The following is a 19,184-nucleotide window of genomic DNA, read 5'->3' as shown; positions in this document are numbered from 1 at the left end:
ACCAAGGGAGGTGGTTAATTGCCATTAATTTCATGTGTGTGTCATGAGATGTACTGACATTTTCAGGAGTGTAAAGGAAGAACAGATTAATTTATTGAAAATTATGTGGCACCTAGATAAATTCAGTAATTTTATTTACACTCACAATTCAAGCACAAGTTTCTGTCAGAAAGAAAATGAGGAAAAAAATCCTCTCCATTCTTTCTGTGGCTTGTAACAAGCAAGTTGAAATTAGAACCAAACATATCATTAAACTAAAATCACTTTGTTTTTCATTAAGCTAACAAGAAATGTAAGTATTTTAAGTATTAATCAGATTCACCGTTAAAATTAAATAAATGAACCAGCAATGATATTAGATTGAATCATCAGGTGGGCAATTTTACCCACTCAATATTGTGGCTAACCACACTATGAGGTAATGACAAGAAATCCTTTTCTAAACTGAAAGTTAATTTGTTTCCCTGTAGTCTAACGTACCAGAAAAGTACAGCCATTAATGTCACTTAGTATATTTTTCACTGGTGAATTTATTTATTTGATTTTTGAAACCTTTTATATTTAATTTTCTCTGTAATAGCCTGTGCCAATTAGTTTCACAGTTTATGCATTGTGCAATGATTTGATTGTTTGGGGGTTTTTGTTTGATTTTGGGTTGGGTTTTTTTGTTTGTTTGTTTGTTTGTGGTTTTTTTTTTCCAGAACTGGGTGAGCGCTCAACTTGTGAGAAGACTCATAGCTGCTTGGAATCTCCTGGATGTTAGCACACCATCATACCTAATGATTAAAGTTTGAATTTACTCTTGAAAAGGTAATATTAGTTGGTTTTGTTTTAACTGAGGTTGTTATAGCAGAATTGTTATGAGAATGGTCATTCCTCCAGTTTCTTCAAGTCTTATCTCTCCATCATAACACTTGTCTCTTTTATATTGAAAGTAGTGCCAGCTTAGTTGGCAGTTTGGTTTCCCACTATACATGTCCGCAAATGCAAATACTCATCTCTTTGGATAGTGGTTCTGCTGTATCTCCTATTGTTTTGTCACATTATTTGCCAAAGATTAGTCAAGAATTTTAGGAAGGGAGGTCTTTCTGTGGCCAAAATGTCTTTCATGTAACATGCTTTACTGAGTGCTGTAAATCTCCAAAGGAATCTCTACTGCAAAAGTGTTTGGAGTAACACTAACACAAGATAGTTGCATTTTTTTTTTCACCTAAAGGATAAAGACAGAATTAAAAACATCCTTGGTTGTTTTTCTGTGGTTTTCTTCTGTGAATGTATATATACTTATATACCAGAACTCTCCTGCATAAGATATATTTGGATGAGGGTAACTGTAAAGTTAGGTTCAACTTTTTCTTTGAGCTGCTAATGTGGCATTTCATCTTGTTGAGATGAAGATACAGGTTAACAGGTTGTCATTGTAAACCAGGAAGCGTTGTGTGAAGTTAAGTGAAGCCATTACATTAGGCAGTTACAGCCCTTTCAAAGCTAGAAGCTTCAGTTTTTCCAGATGATGGTGACAATTCGTCTGTGCTCTAGTTAGTTTTATTGCTTCATAGCCAATGTCTCTCTTCTGGGATTGTCTTTGATCCTATTCCTGGAAGAGCTACATGTAGGAAAAGTGTCAGTCATGAGGACAGACTAAAACTGAGGGCTCTGTCATGGGGGCACTAGTTGCTGGTTTGAAGCTCTCTGGTGTTGCTCAGTCCATATAAGTGATTGGAGAGTTTCAGCCCAGATTATTTTCCTTCCTTTTCTTCAGAAAATTGTGGATCTACTTTTCTATTGTAGAAACTCTGTGAATGGACATCTGATGGAAGACAAATTTAGCTGCTTTTGAGACTTTTTTTCCTCACCATTTCGTAGTTTCTTTCCAAGTACAAGAATAGCCATGTGTCCTGGTTTCGGCTGGGATAGAGTTAATTCTCTTTCTAATAGCTGGTATGGTGTTATGTCTTGGATTCAGTATGAGAAGAATGTTGATAAACTGATGTTTTCAGTTGTTGCTAAGTAGTGTTTAGACTAAGTCAAGGATTTTTCAGTTTCTCATGCCCAGCCAGCAAGAAGGCTGGAGGGGCACAAGAAGTTGGGAGGGGACACGGCCAGGGCAGCTGACCCAAAGTGGCCAAAGGGGTATTCCATACCATGGGACATCATGCCCAGCATATAAACTGGGGGGAGTTGGCCTGGGGGACAGATCGCTGCTGGAACTAACTGGGCATCAGTTGGCGAGTGGTGAGCAATTGCATTGTACATCACTTGTTTTGTATATTCCAATCCTTTTATTATTATTGTCATTTTATTATTGTTATTATTATAATTATTATTTTCTTCCTTTCTGTCCTATTAAACTGTTCTTATCTCAACCCACAAGTTCTACCTTCTTCCTTCTGCTTCTCTCCCCCGTCCCACTGGGTGGGGTGGAGTGCGTGAGCGGCTGCGTGGTGCTTAGTTGCTGGTTGGGGTTAAAACACGACACCATGCTATTGTCTGCATTCTTCATCCAACTTCAGCCAAGGGTTGTCATTCACAAATAAATTACCTGTCTCTTCAAGAAGTCAGTCAAAAAACTTTAGGTAAAACTGCCGCAGTGCTTTCCTTAGAGTCTTTACATGTTCTTCAAAGGGTTAACATAAGCAAAGGATATTGTGCATATAGAGGTAATTTACCTCATCTGCAGGTTCTCCCGAGCATACATACATTGCTGAAAGCAAGTGTGTGGATTTATATATTTGAATAGGCTTCCTCCTTATTTTGGGCTCTGCAAAAAAGTTTGCATTCTTAGGTTCTTTTGGAAGAGCAATATGGGTCATATGCATATATTTGATACAGACTTCAAGGCAAAATATAGCTGGTCAGAGGTAGATTAAACAGCTCAGAGTAGGTAAAGTCACCTTAGATTCAGTGTAACATCAATTTCTAACAACCGAAGCAAATATCCAATTAGCAGGCTCTTGGCTTTTTATTCTAGGTAGATTCTTTCAAACCGTCTGGTTGGAACTGCTCCACTATATATAAATTATATATGTGTTGAAGTTACTACTTTTTTTTCTCATGTCTTTATAGTCAACCTCCTTCATTCTGGTCCAAGGAGCATTGAATTAAATTGTACAAAGTGGAAGAGCTCCAGCATGAGATGTGGAGAGCGTCTATAGAGGCTGGTGGGAAAACATTCACTCAGTTTAATGACAAAGCAGAGACTTGAGATTTTAGCAGAGAGAGTAGGAAGAGTATTTCTGTACAGGATTACTTCTGTAGAAAGGTACAGGCATTGCTCAATTATTCTCATTTGTCCATGCAATACCACAGGAATAGTCAAAATATCATCACCTAAGCTTAATTGAAATGGGAGAAAATGATGTGACTTCCAATAATAGCTTAAAAAAAAGTCGTGTTTATAGTAATTCTTTGAATTTTTCAGAGAATGTCTTTTAGTCATTATTTCTGTGATGTTGACTCCCACACACTTGGAGGCCAGTGCTCTCTAAGTTGGGAGTTGTAGAAACACGGTACTATGCAGCAGTTTCCTTTTCAAGTAGTACTAAGCTTTTTCAAGTAGTACCCTAGCTGTTGCATGGACACTTGATCATGTATGCGGGGCATTCCTGGTAAATTAGAAGTAGTGCATTTAGTTTCCTCTGTGCTATCTTGTGGTTTCCCTGACAGCACCCTTGCTGATAGTTTCACTGACCTATATCTCATGCAGTCATTGTATAAAATTGTATGTTAGTTGCCATAGTATGTGTTCCCTTTCCCAGCTGAGATTTTCTCCACCTTTTCACTCACAGTGGTGTGCAACTGCTCAAATCAGATCACATTTGAAGCCTGAACTCTGTATGTTGTCATTTTGTAATCATGTCAGGCATCAATGGAGGCTTTTTTTTTTTTTCAGTAAGAACAGGATGAAATCTTGAGTTAGAATCAACTTACTTGAAACAGTTCTATTTCAGATTAAATTTTGATTGTTACAGCTCCTGTACTGCTATTTATAGCTGAAAATAAAGTTTGATTTTTGTCAGTTGTGTTAACAAGACCTTAAATACTCTCTAGTTTTGGCAAGCTTTGATCAGTGTTTCCCCTACAAATAAGCTGGAGGCTCACTCCTGGGCAAACTTTCCTGTTTTCCTTACTTCTGTTTCAGTGTACCCCTTTTGAAAGCAAATTTCTATTTGATAAACCAAGCTGCTTAGAGCTTATCCAGTTCTTTCTTAGGAAGTTGCCAATTTGCCTCTTATTTGAAAGCCCTTCTTTAAAATCGTTTCTGCTTTTCTGGAATAAGATAGCAGATTTTCCACAGGAGTTTGTTTTTTAATCCCTTCCCTCTTTTCCAGCAAGCATATTTCAGCAGCTTTAATTTGTCAGTAACCCACTTCTGACTCAGCTCTGCTTTATTTGCTTAAGTTTTCTTTTCTTTTGCTCTAGCATGAAGATGTAGAATCTCTCTCCCTTTAATTATAATAATGTAGATAATTCCCAATCTACCAACTCCTTTTGCTCTTCACTATCAAAAGAATTTCTGAAAGGGGGTTGATTTAAATATAGCTTTTTGTTGCAATTTAATTGTGACTTTTCATACAATGATTATTAAAAAAGTTCATCATCTTCTATTACATTCTGCCTCCTGCCATGTAAGGGCCCTCTTGAGGGTGTTTTCACCACTGTATCTCCATGGAGGCAGCAGGTGGGAGTGCGTTTATTGCACTCATGCACTGTGAGTCAGCTGAATCTGAGAGCCAGAAATTTATTTTCACATGGCACTAGACCTGAGCTAATAAGCCTTGGTGGGTGCAGGATATGTTAGTTTAGGCCCAGCATCTTGTTAACATCAGTAAGTAGCTTCTGGACTGCATCATCTCAGTGCCCAGATGAAGAAAACCTCCATCCAAGTGGAGTGAGTGCAACTGCTTGCACCTGGCTCTAGAAATGCACAGTAATTCTTTCAGTGATAGTGCTGGTAGACCACAAACTCTTCCTTTCCAGCTTTTCTCAGAACAATCTAAAGCAATTTCTAGTTATTCTGTTAGAATCCAAATCTTCAAAATTGAGCTGGTTCTGGCTGGCTTGACAAACGAAATTTGTTCAGACCAGGATAATTTTCAAATTGGAATTTCATCAAACTTTATATCAAAACTCAAACACAAGACTTGCTGCTTTGGATTCCTCTTCAGAGTATGAGAAATATTGTGAATACAGGACACCTCACTCTCATGCCTGTCTCCTTTGAACCTCCTGGCTAGGCTTCTTTACAGAAGCAAGATCAAGCTGAATATGAACTTGAGTGTTCTGGTTTTTAAATTCTAGAAGTATATTTAGTCAGCCCATAACAGTCTCTTACACTTGATTAGACTATTGGGGAAGTCGTCAATTTTGAATTAAAAACTATAGTTTGTGGTCTTTTTCCCTCAAGAATCAAAATGTTTTACATTTTAGCAGCACAACGACCATTTTACAAGTCAGTGCATTTTTTCCAGACTTTGGAAATCTGGCCCTTACTGGCTTTAGCCGGACTCCTGACTCAGTGGAAATATTCCCATTAATTTTAATTAGAATCAATCCCAATAGATTACTGAATTAACACGCAACAAATTGGGAGAATGGGGCAATACTTTTTACCACCTTCTTGTAAGTAAGAACATGTTACATATTAACACTTGATAAAGTAAGTAAGAAGTTTTCAGTCACTAATAATAGAGTAATTCCATTTTAGATGAATATCAGCTATAAATATGATATCTGAGATATGAATATGAGAGTGCTATTGGGATCAGCCTTAAGATTTGCAATTTGTTAAGAACCTTGGGGCAAATGTTTTGAATATGTCAACTAAGTTGTCAAAGCATTACTCAGACCTATTTTCTATAACACCTGGAAGGAGAGACAATGAAAATTTTATAACCTCGATATAGCAGGAGCTTAGCTGAAGTTCCTGTCAACCTTGCCCAATAAGTGTGACTGCAGGTTCATGGTACCAGGCTGGAAGAAATCTACTGGGTGATGTTTACTTGCTAAAAATGTCTCCTGACCATTCTGTACACTGATTATGATAGTTACAGTTCTCAATAAACATGGGATACCATTATAGCAAGCCTGTTACATATATATATATTAAAATAAGATTTACCTTTTAAAACCACATTATGAATCCAAATGTTGAGGAATTAATGCTTTTGTAGCACCCTGAGCTCTAAAATTACCTTTCCTGTATATAGAACTTGTAGTGGAGGCTATTCTGTGGTTGCTCAGCACTCACTAGGCTCCTTGAGAGAGGGTGGAGGCTGTCTTGCAGTGAAGGAGAGCATTCCCAAGGTACTAGAAATGTTTTAAGTTATATGCGCTGACTCCACACCTATGGCACATGTGTTTTAATTTTTTTGCACACCCCTGAATGGGCATGATTTAGCTACCTGACAGATGAAAAGGTGGGGTTTTAACTGTGTTAGGGACAGGAGGTTGGAAGATTTGGGTGTTTTAATGCTGAGGCCTGTCATAATACCTGCATAATCCCTTTCAGCTGATTTTTCTGATTGTCCAGTTTTCCTCATATAAGTGAAAAATACATTTGCAGTTGATTCCAGGCTGAATTAATCTATGTCTATAAGTTGCTTTGAGATCTTTTGATAGGAACCATCCTAGAGCTACAATGCCCTTTTCTTGATAATTTAATTTTTATGGTTAATTTTCAGAAGCAAGATAAAACATTGCTTTTACAACATTTTTCTCTACAGTGCTAACAAGAGTAGCTAAGGAGAAAGACCTCAATACTTAATCATTGTTTCAGGATTGCTCTGTTTTTAAAAGGAGCTTAACAGCTGAAATTCATCAGTCTTTACAAGTGTCTTAGAGCAATTCAGGTTCTGTGAGTGACATTTCTCTAAGGCAGGCTTTTCAGTGTGAGTCTGCAGATTTCACAGTCTTCTTGTTCTAGTGTCAAGGTCATGCAGCCTTCCTAACTGACATGTAAAGAAATTCTGGCACATACAAAATCTACATAATAGTTGTCTTTGATGCCTTTAGGCATTAGTGGTAGTTGGATATAGTTTTACATAGCTGACAATCGTGCCATTGTGAAGTCTGGGAAGAAAGCCTTTCTTCAGTGCTTCTTCCTTCTTCTTACCATTATTGTTTTAATCTTGTGTTATTGTAGATCCACCTTCTTTTTTACTCCATATAATTATTCTGTCACTTATTGATATTGAAAAACAATCCATATGAGTACTGAATGGTAGCTTCTACTTTGTTGTGTATGCTCAAGGAGAGCAAATGGTTTTGGACTGTCACTGTGTTCATGATTGCATCTCTTTATCTGAACCATAACCAATCAGGAAAAAAAAAATGCCTTCTTAGTTGCTGCCAGTGTTAATCCATTCATTAGCTGGTAACGTTGATGAATGAGTGGTCTCTCTAGAAGATGAGCATGCTGCCTTCCCAGTGTAGACAGCGTGACCTGGTTATAACCTGTGTGATTTGAGTGACAGTTCAGCTTGCTGCTGTAGTTCTAGAGTTGGATCAATGCTAATAAAGGGTGGACTGAAGAAATGTTATAGATACAATAATGATCTCACCAAGGGCTTTCAGGGAGTAGAGAAAAGCACAGTTTTACTTTCATCACTTCTCACATATTAAACTGATAGCTGAGTCACTTTTTCTTTAAACTGGGAATAAACAGTCTCTGTAAGTGCACTAGGTACCTAGTTGGATTTACAATCTTAGCCTTAGTTTCCTAAAGACCAGCTCTTAAAAAGACGACTAATCCATCAGTAATCCTCCGAAGTGGTACCTTCGTAATGCCTCAATCAGACACATCTTACGTACAATTAATACCCTAAAGTCAAGGCTATGTTTTACAAGATAAGAGCACTTGTGACAAGTACATGTATGACTTGCTATCTAGAATGCTCAGGGGATGATATATTTGTGCCCTGAAATGTAGGTAGGTTTATAATAAATTGTTATTGTCAGATTCAGCAATCCTTACATATACACTGATTTCAATGCAATTATTATACAACACATGCAACAGAGAAAAATAAGGGCTGCTGTTACAGATCTATGGCATGATTAGCAGACTAGATCTAGTTAGGTAACGATTTAGGAGTTTTCTGTGCTATTCAGATTTCATAACAGCTCTTTCAAGGCTGTTACTTCTCCTTGTTGTCAAAATATTTTTATTAATGTGGTTCGAATGAGCTGCTGAGATAATACTTTTAGCGGAGAGAGTATGGTGATACTATAGTTGGTCTTAATTGTCTGCATTAGGTAATTTCCAGTGTGAAACAAGAAAAACATCAATTGGCACAGACTCTAGTAAAAACAGATACATGCCATTTCAGTAATTGTTTCAATTTGTAGAGGTTTATAAGGGTACATTTATTGTGTGATATTCACATCTATTTCATGTTTGCCGTTTAAAAATAAATAGAATCCAATACAATATCCTATTATAAGCACCCTAATGGATTGAAATAAAAAGGCGAAAATAGTTTCCAGCATAATTACATTGAGTGCCAAGGTATTATACTGGAAATGCTCTGTAGAATTTGAAGCATACAGAAGGAAATATGTGAAAAGCACAATAATTATGCAATAAATTTCTTAAAATCATCTACATAATTGGTGCTGAGAAGAAAAAAAAAAAAAAATCTAACCGCTCTGGCACTCTAAGGCCCAGAAATAATGGCTAGTTAAGTTTTCTTTAAAGCCACTTGCATAAGAATTGGGGATTAAGGCACTGGTTTATTGTAGTATCAGTATCACCAATGCTTTTTTTCCCACTTTTTTCTTCATTAAAGGTAGGAGAGGAGCAACTTCTTTGTGTGAATGATAATACATAGGACACTGTCTCTTCTATATATTCCAGAGAAATGTAAACCACATGAGGTTGTGTTTTTAAAGGCAGTAGGATATGGCATTTCATATATAAAGGAATATATTGAAGAAATCCCTAACTGGGACAAAGGTGCAATGAAAAATAGTTTGCATTCTTGTAATTAAGGACCATTTATAACAAGTACTGACATGAGACTGAATTTGGATTGCCTTGGCAAACTTTATCCTTGCACGTTTTAGCTTCTGATAGTTGTGTTTTGTACTTGTCTCTGTGATCAAAAAACAAACTATGGGAACCGCATGAAATTCTAGTGTGTGGAACCAAATGGTACAACAGTGTGAGAGAACTTCTGGATCCAGCAGCTTCATGGACTAGCAATATAATTGTTCTTTTTGTGTCACACTCCCTCAAGTAAGAATAACAGGCACATGCTTTCCCTGGGGTTTCACATGTATTTGCTGAGAGTGAGGAAAACTTGCAAGGAAACTTGCATTATGTTCCAAGTCTCAGGAAAATTGGGCTGTGCTAATTATCTAATTTTTGTCCATTTCTTTGAAACTGATCCTGTCTGCCTATGTCCTCTCCATGCTGTCACACAGATTCCCCTTCTGCTTCTCTCCTCTCTACTTCTGTCTGCATTTCTTCCCCTCTACTTTCTATAGGTACTGCCAACGAGAACACCGACAATGCAAATCTCAGGCCTAGCAAGTCATTACTATGTACAGTTGACCTATGCTTTTCAGGCATTCTAAGTACAAGGTCTCATTCAGTCATTCAAGTTCTAGCATGAGCATGTCTGGTAGTGTGGGAGATCTCAAAAAAACCAGAGAATGTAGATTTGCTAATATAATAATTTGAGGGGCATCCAGTTACTAGCAAACTATTTTCCTTTTATTTCTAAAATACAGCCCCAATATAACAAAGGCTTTCTGCAGTGTACCTTTTCTCTGCTTTCTCTAACAAGCAATTTATTACAGGTTTAAAAGGAATGAAAATAGCATTAATTAATTAGCATACCAAGCCCTAAACTGAAACTTTAAATCTCTGTGTGTTTTAAGGTTTTCTCTGTTTTATAGCTCAACAGAATTTGGAAGCATTGGTTAAAACAATACGAAACACATAAAAGTTAGTTATAAAAAGAATTAACAGTTTAATTTAATTGGTTTCACCTTTGCATTTAGACAGGCCATAGAGTAAAATTGTCACCTGAAATCCAATTTTGTTTACAAGTTAGATCATTTTCAGCTCGTACTACCTGTCAGAAAGGAGAAAAATGGAAGAAGCTAAGCAGCATTTTAAAAATAAAATTTTATTTGAATGTCTATTTAAACAACATTGTGAATATTTGAATGCCTTCAGGATATATAATGGAATTTATGAGACATTGCAGCGTTTAGTATTAGTACTGGATTTATAGGCCATGGAAGAAAGAGAACAGTGATTCATTGTTAAGAATGAAAAATACCATTGTATCACATTTCCCACATTTTTTGTGTACCCTTTCCTTCACCATCTCTTACCTTAAAAAAATTCTGTAACAGGACTTGTTAGCAAAAACTATGATAAAATGGATAAAACAGACTCAGAAATTCGATGCACTAATGTAATAATCTTAAAAATTCGCTGACCTTGATTTCTTGAATTTTCAGACTTTCTCATGCAGCGCAATTTGGTCATCATCCAGGTTTCCATGTGTACAGTCATATGACCTGAAAAGCTTAAATTAGAATATCCTCTGTCAGAAGAAAAAAAAAAGTAAAATCTTGCGAACCTGAACTTTGCCACCCATCTCCTGCTTGAATCTGGATTTAATTGCAATTCAAAGAAGTTTTGGTGGTAAATACTAGCAGGTGTTTATTACTAAACAACAGGCAGTTAAGTGTTGGACAACATCACTTTTTGGTCCCAAAGTAAGAAACAGTTGCCAAGACTGAATTAGTGAAGTTATCATGCTTCAGCAGAGCAAGAGGAAGTTCTTTTGAATTTCCTGTCTGCAACTGTTTCTCACACAAATAGAGTATTGGGTACACGTTAACTTTTGCAAGTACCATCATCATTCATTAGCCATAATGGAGTCAGTCATCAAGCAATATAACCCAAACATACTTCTCATGAGGTTGTGAAATTCTGAAGGAGGGAATATATTGTGCTATTTAGAACATTCTGCCTTCCTGAAACTTCAGACCTATTCATTTCAAAAGCAATGAAAACGATGTTTCTGCTTTTCTCCCATCTGTTCCACCCAATAGATTTTTGAGTGCTGAATGCCATGAAGCCTGGGTAATTACCTGAAAGTCTTCAGCAACCAATTAGTTGTTACTATTTGTATTTTCTGTGGTGTTTTAGAGTCCTGTTTTCTGATGGGTGTGATGCCATGCTCCCTGAGGTATTTGGGGATATACTGGTATGTACTAGGAACTGTTTAATAATGAATGAATATGATTGTTTCACACACAAGTCTTGCATGTTACCAGTAAGAACAGAATTTGATTTGTAGATTTTCATGTTCATTCTAATGCAGATTTTTCTGTTTTCATGAATGCTTTTCTCACCTATTGGTGAAAGGGATAGCAAGGAAAGAATGAGTGTCTTGGGTAAGAAGATTGGATTTTCTTTTGATTCTTATTTAGAATATAAATTTTACAGAGTCAAGGGCATTTGTTTGTGCCATGGGACAAGTCTTAAATGAGGCAAAATTATTAACCGCTGTTAAATTTGCTGTGCTTTTATGGTAAAATTTTGAAAAGTGTCTGAAGTATAGATCCTTTTAAATTAGAACACATTGTGTTGCTAACTATCTGAAGCCTGGAGGAGATTAAGCAGAGACAGGGTACACTTGTAAGCCCATCCTGTTACTATTCTGTACCAAATGTGGATCGTGGTTGCACAGTACATAGTCCAAATGTAGTCTTATCCTAGAGATTCACTGTAATGACAGTTTAGATAGTAAAACATTAAAACCCACCTAAGCTCTTCATTATCACCTGGCCTAGTATTTAACTAACAGGTTTGCTTTACCACACCTCCTGTTTCTTCTGCCTCAACTGCATCTTTATACTCTAGCTGGTGTTAATAAGCTGTAATGCTAACATGAGGGAAGAATAGCTAACATGGATGACTGGCTTGCCAGAGAAGCTATATTGTTCTTTGTGAAGCCCTATAAATTCAGTGACTCCTGATGTCCTGATCCAGGGTTTGAAATGCATGTATGCGTCTAAAAATTACATGTTACACTAGAGTTCCTTCTAGCCTGGCATATACTTGTACTGTGCTTGCTGCTGTGCTCCGTCAGTGTATTTCACTGGTGCTTGTATCCTGTATTCGCTAGATTTCTTGGGGTACCAAGAAGAAGCAACCATTTTTAGAGGGTGGAGGTTTAAAGGATTCACATGCTTTGTCTTATACATGCTCCTATTTAAATATTTTGACCAAAGCTTTTATTGTTCTTTGTTAGTGTTTAAAATAATAAAAAATCTGTTACTTTCATGGAAATGAAAGTTTCATTGCAATACACACTCAAACTGGAGGCATGCCAGCTCTTTATGCCTGAATCCTTGCTTTTGAAACATAAGTACTCTTCCATCTTTTTCCCCTCTGCAAATAAATTACACTGACTATAGTGCTGTTTGTTAATCAGTTTTAAATTGTACTGGCACTATGTCTTGTGAAACCCTAGCTGTAGATTCTTGCACTGATACACTGGCAACAAGAAAGCTGACAGCTGGCCCCTTTTCAGGAAAATATAGTCACATTTTCTGATCACTTACTCCTATGGCTGCCTTTCTACATGTAAACAAAAGGACAGATTTGAGTCTCAGCTACACCATTATAATTATGAGAATATCAGTGGGCGTCAAAGGAATTCTTTCAAACTCAGAAGTGTAAATCAATGCACATTCTGGTCATACAGATAGTTTTAACATAAGGGGAACAGTCAGAAAAATTGCTTTTTGTGAAATAATCCTGCAATGATTTTATATTATTTCAAACATAAATGGATGCTTTATCAGATATTTCATGGTTGAAACTGGGATTGAATATCTGATGCAGATTTTAAAGTTTAGTGACAATTCCAATATTGATTTAGGGGAAAAAAGGTTTATCAGAAAACTATGTACCCATTTGTACATTCATTCACACGTTTATCTTTGGATTAACATATAATATCCAGCTGGCTGACATACGATAACATGGTGCAAAGTAATTTTAAAATATGGCTATATGATTCTTCAGTATTTTAGCGTTTATTTCATTTTCAGTGAATGGCAGAAATGCAACTTTTAAGGGAAGCTCAGAACAGGCCGAGTTCATTAAATGGGGCACTGGCAGTGAAATGAACTGTTCTTTGCTCCATATGGATTTAATCCATGCTTAGAGGAGAGTTCTTATTTTTTATTTACATTCCGGAACACTGCAACAAAGATGTCTGTTGCATATTCTTTATTCATTCTGCATGCAGAATTTGCATACAATATCAAACCCCAACTATATGTAATAAATTGCAAAACAGTTAGGAGAATGCAAGCCTCAGAGCAGGTTTTGGGGCACATCATTTGTTTTAGAGCCCTATCTAAGTGCCTAAATAAAGGCTTGAGTTTTCAGAGCTTCTGAGCAGACCTAATTTGCTTTGAAGTCATGGGAAACTGCAGAATGGTCTTGGCACACAGAAATTGATAAAGCTGAGCGCAAAACTGACTTCCTTTCCTAACTTAATTCAATTCTTCAGCCACAGGACTATCCTTTTGTTTGTACTATCACACAATCAGAACCAAACGTATTAGATGGAAGTGTTGTACTTGAATAAATTAAAAATGAAAGGTGTTTTACAATTCTATTATTTGTGACATTGCCTGCTGCATGTTTTTGTACTTTGCTGTAATTTGCTTGCTTATAAGGCTGATCTGTGACAGCCTTCCTCATACGAATATCACTTTTTTCCTGCAAGAAGTCCTGCTGATTTGTAAAGAAAGGGTGGACAGTGTGGGCTCTAGCAGTTTAAAATAAGCAGTGTCATAGAATACAGATGTTAGAGGAGATAGAGGTGAGCCATTTACAGCTAATTCATCAATCTGCTAAATGCGGTATAGAATACTTCCAGTACTTTATGGAGAGTAGCTGTACATGTCTTTTTTATGAAAAGAATTCCATCATTTTCTGTGGAAGTTATCTCACTCGCTGGTCATCTTATAGGCAGAAATAGATTGTAGTCTGTTAAAATAAGGAAATGAGCAAGAGGCATCAAAGTACTTTTTTTAAATGGAGACTTAGAGACAGGGTGAAAGGTCATTGATGATAACCAAATGTTGTTGTGAAATCTGTCTTCATGAGTGGAATAGTGACCCAGGAGTGGCATTAGCAAATGTTACTGTTCCAGAGTATCCTCCTGAATTGAGACAAAAAAGCACTGCTGTTTTGTTATCTTTGTGGATTCTATCTATGGCACTCGGTAATTTAGGGTTAGATGAATTTTGTGCTTTTAATCAGAGATTCAATCTCATGCCTACTATAGAGCAGAAATTTACATTGATACAAATAGCAAAGATAAATAAGCTTTTTCTCCATGTGGGTTACAAAACAACTGCATTAAAGGGATTATATTAAGGCTGTGAAGTCTACATCTGAAAAGCTAGGAAATGCCAAAGTAAAGACTGCAGGTGCACATATTTGTGTCACTGAAATGTGGTAATTCTAGAAGGTAACTTTGCAATGAAAAAGACAGAAGAAATATTGTGGTACAGTATGACATAAAAAGGCTGGGAAATCAGTATTTGTTTGGGATGATGAGATGGATGGTTTACAACTTGGACTACAATTTAAACAGCTCCCCAAAAACTGTCTATCATGCATATCTATTTTGAAATTGGAGTTTAAAAATCTATGCTGATTATGTAGCTATATATGTTTCAGGTAAAGTATTTTTTGTGAGTTTAAAACATAAGTAAACCAGCATGAAACTGTGTGACTGAAACTCATTGCATCTTTGCTTATTACATGATTTCTATAACAGTTCATGTTATTTAGACTAAGACAGGCTGCAAAATAATATCCAGTGAAGAGTTTCCTTGGATCCAGATTAAAAAAAATATTGCAGGCTTGTGCATCATATGTATCAAAGTATACTTCTCCATGGTGTCTCAAGCTGGACATCCAGAAGTTTGAATTCTACTTACTGAAATCTTGATTATTCTTTTTCTTCCCTTTCATTTCATTTTATTAATAATCCTAAAATAAGCATTGCTAAAATAGAAGCTTGGGGTTTGTCTCTGGTTGCTTCATATGTATATGTTCTTACCAGTGAACAATTTTTATTATCCTGTCTGTTGTTTTCATACTCTTCCAAGTGCATGCCTTGCTGGTATGATTTTCTGTTAATTTTCTGCCCTGCTTCTCATATCCCAGAAAAGTATGTTGCACCACTTTTCCTCTTTGCTAACCTAACCTTCCATTTCACATCTCTGATAGATTTTAATTGCTTTTGGTGATATTTGAGTTCATTCTACAAAGCTTCTTACAAGGGATATTAATTGCAATAAAAAAATCCCAGTGTACCAGTTTGACATAATAATCTATAATGCTTGAATGGGTTTATAAAGAATACTGAAAATATGAATACCGGCATGACCTACATGTGAGACAAAAGCTATTCCCTTAGGGAATGGAGATAATTTGCTTTTGTCTCATACATTATACATCTCCTTTTTTACACCCCATTTCCATGAAAAATATTTTTTGTTATGTATCAAAGAGTTGTTAAAGTTGTGAGTGGAGCATTAGGCTCAGTTTGTTGGGATGTTAACATTCTGCTAGGATTTCTGCAGTCTCGGTTCTTTGTTTCCTATTACCTATTCCTAATTTTTTTTTTGGTCTTCGATGCTTTTCTCCAAGTAGAGTTTTCTGTTTCCTTCTTTATTCTTTAAAGAGTGAATGCTGCTGATTCCTTTTTGTTGGGGGAGATGCACAGAAGTGGGAAACTTTATAAACAAAAACTATACTGTAAATGTTTCATTGGTGCAACCATGCCAGTGATTAATAACTAGCCACATTATGTTAAAAATGCAAACATTATTTAGTTCTCAATGACCTCTCCAAAACTTATGGATTCCTTGACAGGCAGAGAACAGGGTTGGCCTCTTATAAAGTACTGCATTGTCTCTTCAGACACTCTGCAGGATTTATGAGCAGAACTTGTAGTTAAGGGAATAGTTCAAGGTACAATGGATATTCAACCCTATAAGCAAGAAATCATCTCTGCCGCAACACTTAAAGAAATTGTCCCTTTGTGACAACTGAGTTGATAGGGATGGATTTTTCAGCTGCTTTATACTGAGGATAAAAAGATATAGATTAGCACTATGCTAATTTGTTAGTGTCCTCTCCAATTTGTTTCATATTGCCTTCCTTTTTCAGGTTGTAAAATAAAAGAAATTGGGGCAGGGTCTTTGAAAGTCATAAATCTCTAATTCTGTATCCCCTGGTCTCCTGAATAGACATGTATTATGTGGGTTAAATAATAGAGAACTAGACAGTTTTCTAGATAGGAACATGCCACTGATCTCTGTAATGGAAGCATAATATGGTAGGTTTCTTGTGTGTCTTTCTGAAGGTACTTATTTATTTAATAGAGACTTTTGCTGAGGTGCCTCCAAATTAAGTTTTAGATTTAAAACGTCACCTATGTCTCACCACCTAGGATACTGGTATGAAAATTAGTGCATGAAAAAAAATATTACATAACAATTTAATAAGCTCTGCACACAAATGATGTTCAGGTAAGACAACTCCTCCTGAATGTCTATCCAGTTTACTAATTGCTGTGTTACATATTTCATGGACAGTAATCTTTTTTTAGACAATTGTGTTTAGGGTGTGTTTGTTCTTAGGTTATTTATCATTCATCATTTTGCAGACAAGGATACCAGTATAACTGGTGTATATAACTGTGGACTGAAAGACATTGAGGATTTCATTTCTCTTCTAGTACTATTTGACAATATTAATCTGGATCTCTTATTTGCATATTTACATTTTTGTATTAATAGGCAAGTATTTTTTTTAACTGTCAGCAAAAAGAGACATTCATGTCACTTTACCTTGTACAACAATATTTATAGCATCTAATTTACCACAGAGGTATTGAGTTTGATCATTATTCAAATCACAGTATGACATGTTTTATAGCAAAGGACCCAAATGGGTTGTTATTACAGTGCCATTGGCTAACATGAATGCTTTAAAATACATCGCTTGTGTATTAACCAGAACATGAGAGAAAACACTGGATCATCGGCTTGCTGTGTGAAAATACAGAAGCAGCAACCTGACAGTGTGAGGAAAGAGCAAAATCAGCAGAGAGTGGCCCGTAAGGTTGTCAGACTCTGAATAATGTTTGAACAAGTGTGAAGCAGGAATATTGTTCGATGATGCATGTGATGTATGGGAGCCTTGGAAATACTGCTTTTCTATCAGATGAGTTACTGTGTGCATCTAAACCCTGAATATCATTCATCTGCACCACACTGTGTTAACTGTGATGTGCTGTATTTCCTGCCTCAGAAATTCTGATTAATATTTTATAGGGTTTTTTTGGTAGCTGAAGTTCAGTTTTTACTTTTTTTTTTTTTTTTTTTTTTTTTTTTTTGGTCTTTCAGGCATTGCCTGTTATGGCTAACTTTGTGATTGGGATTATATGAGAAAAGCTAATGGGGGAACAGCAGCCACTTTTCCTCTTGTGGAATAACTGCAGTACCTACAGTGGCTAAACACATTATATTAGAGAATTTTTTTTCTTTAAGGGGTAATCCTGATTGGCATGCTAGCCTCTAACAAGGTGTTAAATGCTACAGATTCCTGTTAATGTCAGTGGGAATAGAATTTAAGCCTTTAAATTGCACTGGATGCAGAAAATCTGTGGTGTTTATGATCAGGAAGGCATATCACTGCTTTGTCCTTTTTACTGTTGAAGATGTGAAGTTCTTATTGAGGGATGTATTCTGTTCCCAAGTGTATAATTCCAGTGTTGTGGTGTTTTTTTAACTTGTTCAAGATTCTTGTTACTGCATAATCAGTCATTTTAACTGTGTGTTTCTGATGTATTTGTCTCTTTAGCTGTTGTGTATATCTGTTCCCCTGTGCTTTTTCACACTTCTCCATATTCTTGAACATCCTCTTTCCTTTTATGCCTAGCTTGCTCTCGTTCTTATTAAAACTTGTTGTCTTTGTCAACATTATTACAAGTAATCTATAATCCAGCCCTCTCTTCTTGCTCTTGGCAATTAAAACACAATGGAAAAAGAGACCACATAAAAAAAAAAAGGACACAAAACAAATGATATGATATACTCACTTGACAAGCAATCACCTCTGAAGAAAAATATCCCCTCTATTGTTATCTCTTGTCCTTTCTGATTCACCACCACGCCTGTTGTGATTATTTATGGTTATTATGACTTTCAAATCCTTCAGCTCCTGCCTACGTGAAAATAGGAGAGGTTTTCAAAGGCACAAATGGTGGATACACACCCAGTTCTTATAGAAAAGATTGATTTCTGCTTCTTATGGGTACACAAACAGCATGAGCATGTGCATCTCTTTCTGATTGTGAGGAGGGCTTTTGCTGGTTTGTGATACTAAACTTAAAGAAGATACCAATAGGAGAGGATGCCCCCCCCCATGTCTGTGATCAGTATCCTTTGTTAAAGGCAGTTTGTTGCTATAGTTAGCCAATAAATATATGCTGTTCTGTTTATGTAGATGCCATGGTTTAACTCCAGCGGGCAGCTGAGCATCATGCAGCTGCTCACTCACCTCCCTCACAGTGGGGTGGCGGAGAGAATCAGAAGTGAGAAAACTCATGGGCCGAGATAAAGACAGTTTAACAGGGAAAGCAAAAGCCACGCACGCAAGCAAAGCAAACCAAGGAATTCATTCACCGCTTTCCATCGGCAGGCAGGTGCTCAGCCATCTCCAGGAAAGCAGGGCTCCATCACACATAATGGTTACTTGGGAAGACAAACGCCATCACTCCAAACGCCCCCCTTCATTCTCCTTCCCCCAGCTTTATATGCTGAGCATGACATCGTATGGTCTGGAATACCCCTTTAGTCAGTTGGGGTCAGCTGTCCCGGCTGTGTCCCCTCCCAACTTCTTGTGCCCCCCCAGCCTCCTCACTGGTGGGCTGGTGGAGGAAGCCCAAAAGGCCTTGGCTCTGTGTAAGTGCTGCTCAACAGTAATGAAAACATTCCTGTGTTATCAACACTGTTTTCAGCACAAATCCAAAACATAGCCATGTACAAGGTACTGTGAAGAAAATTAACTCTATCCCAGCCAAAACCAGCACCGTAGGCCCTACTGACAACAG

At 36.8% G+C, this 19,184-nt stretch overlaps 1 long non-coding RNA gene across 2 annotated transcripts in view; it reads left to right on the top strand.

The window, feature by feature from the left end:
- Positions 1 to 228: 228 nt before the first annotated feature.
- The window catches only part of LOC138685602 (uncharacterized), a 91,883-nt gene continuing 72,927 nt past the window's right edge, over positions 229 to 19,184 (top strand). For both annotated transcript variants that reach the window (XR_011324921.1, XR_011324927.1), the window contains exon 1: positions 229 to 810. This is a non-coding gene — a long non-coding RNA (uncharacterized lncRNA). The remainder of the gene's footprint in view (positions 811 to 19,184) is intronic.

The sequence above is a fragment of the Haliaeetus albicilla genome, chromosome 1 (genome assembly GCF_947461875.1).
Source record: "Haliaeetus albicilla chromosome 1, bHalAlb1.1, whole genome shotgun sequence".
NCBI lineage: Eukaryota > Metazoa > Chordata > Aves > Accipitriformes > Accipitridae > Haliaeetus > Haliaeetus albicilla.
The sequence above is the reverse complement of the archived record's forward strand: the minus strand, read 5'-3'. Positions and strand labels throughout refer to the sequence as shown.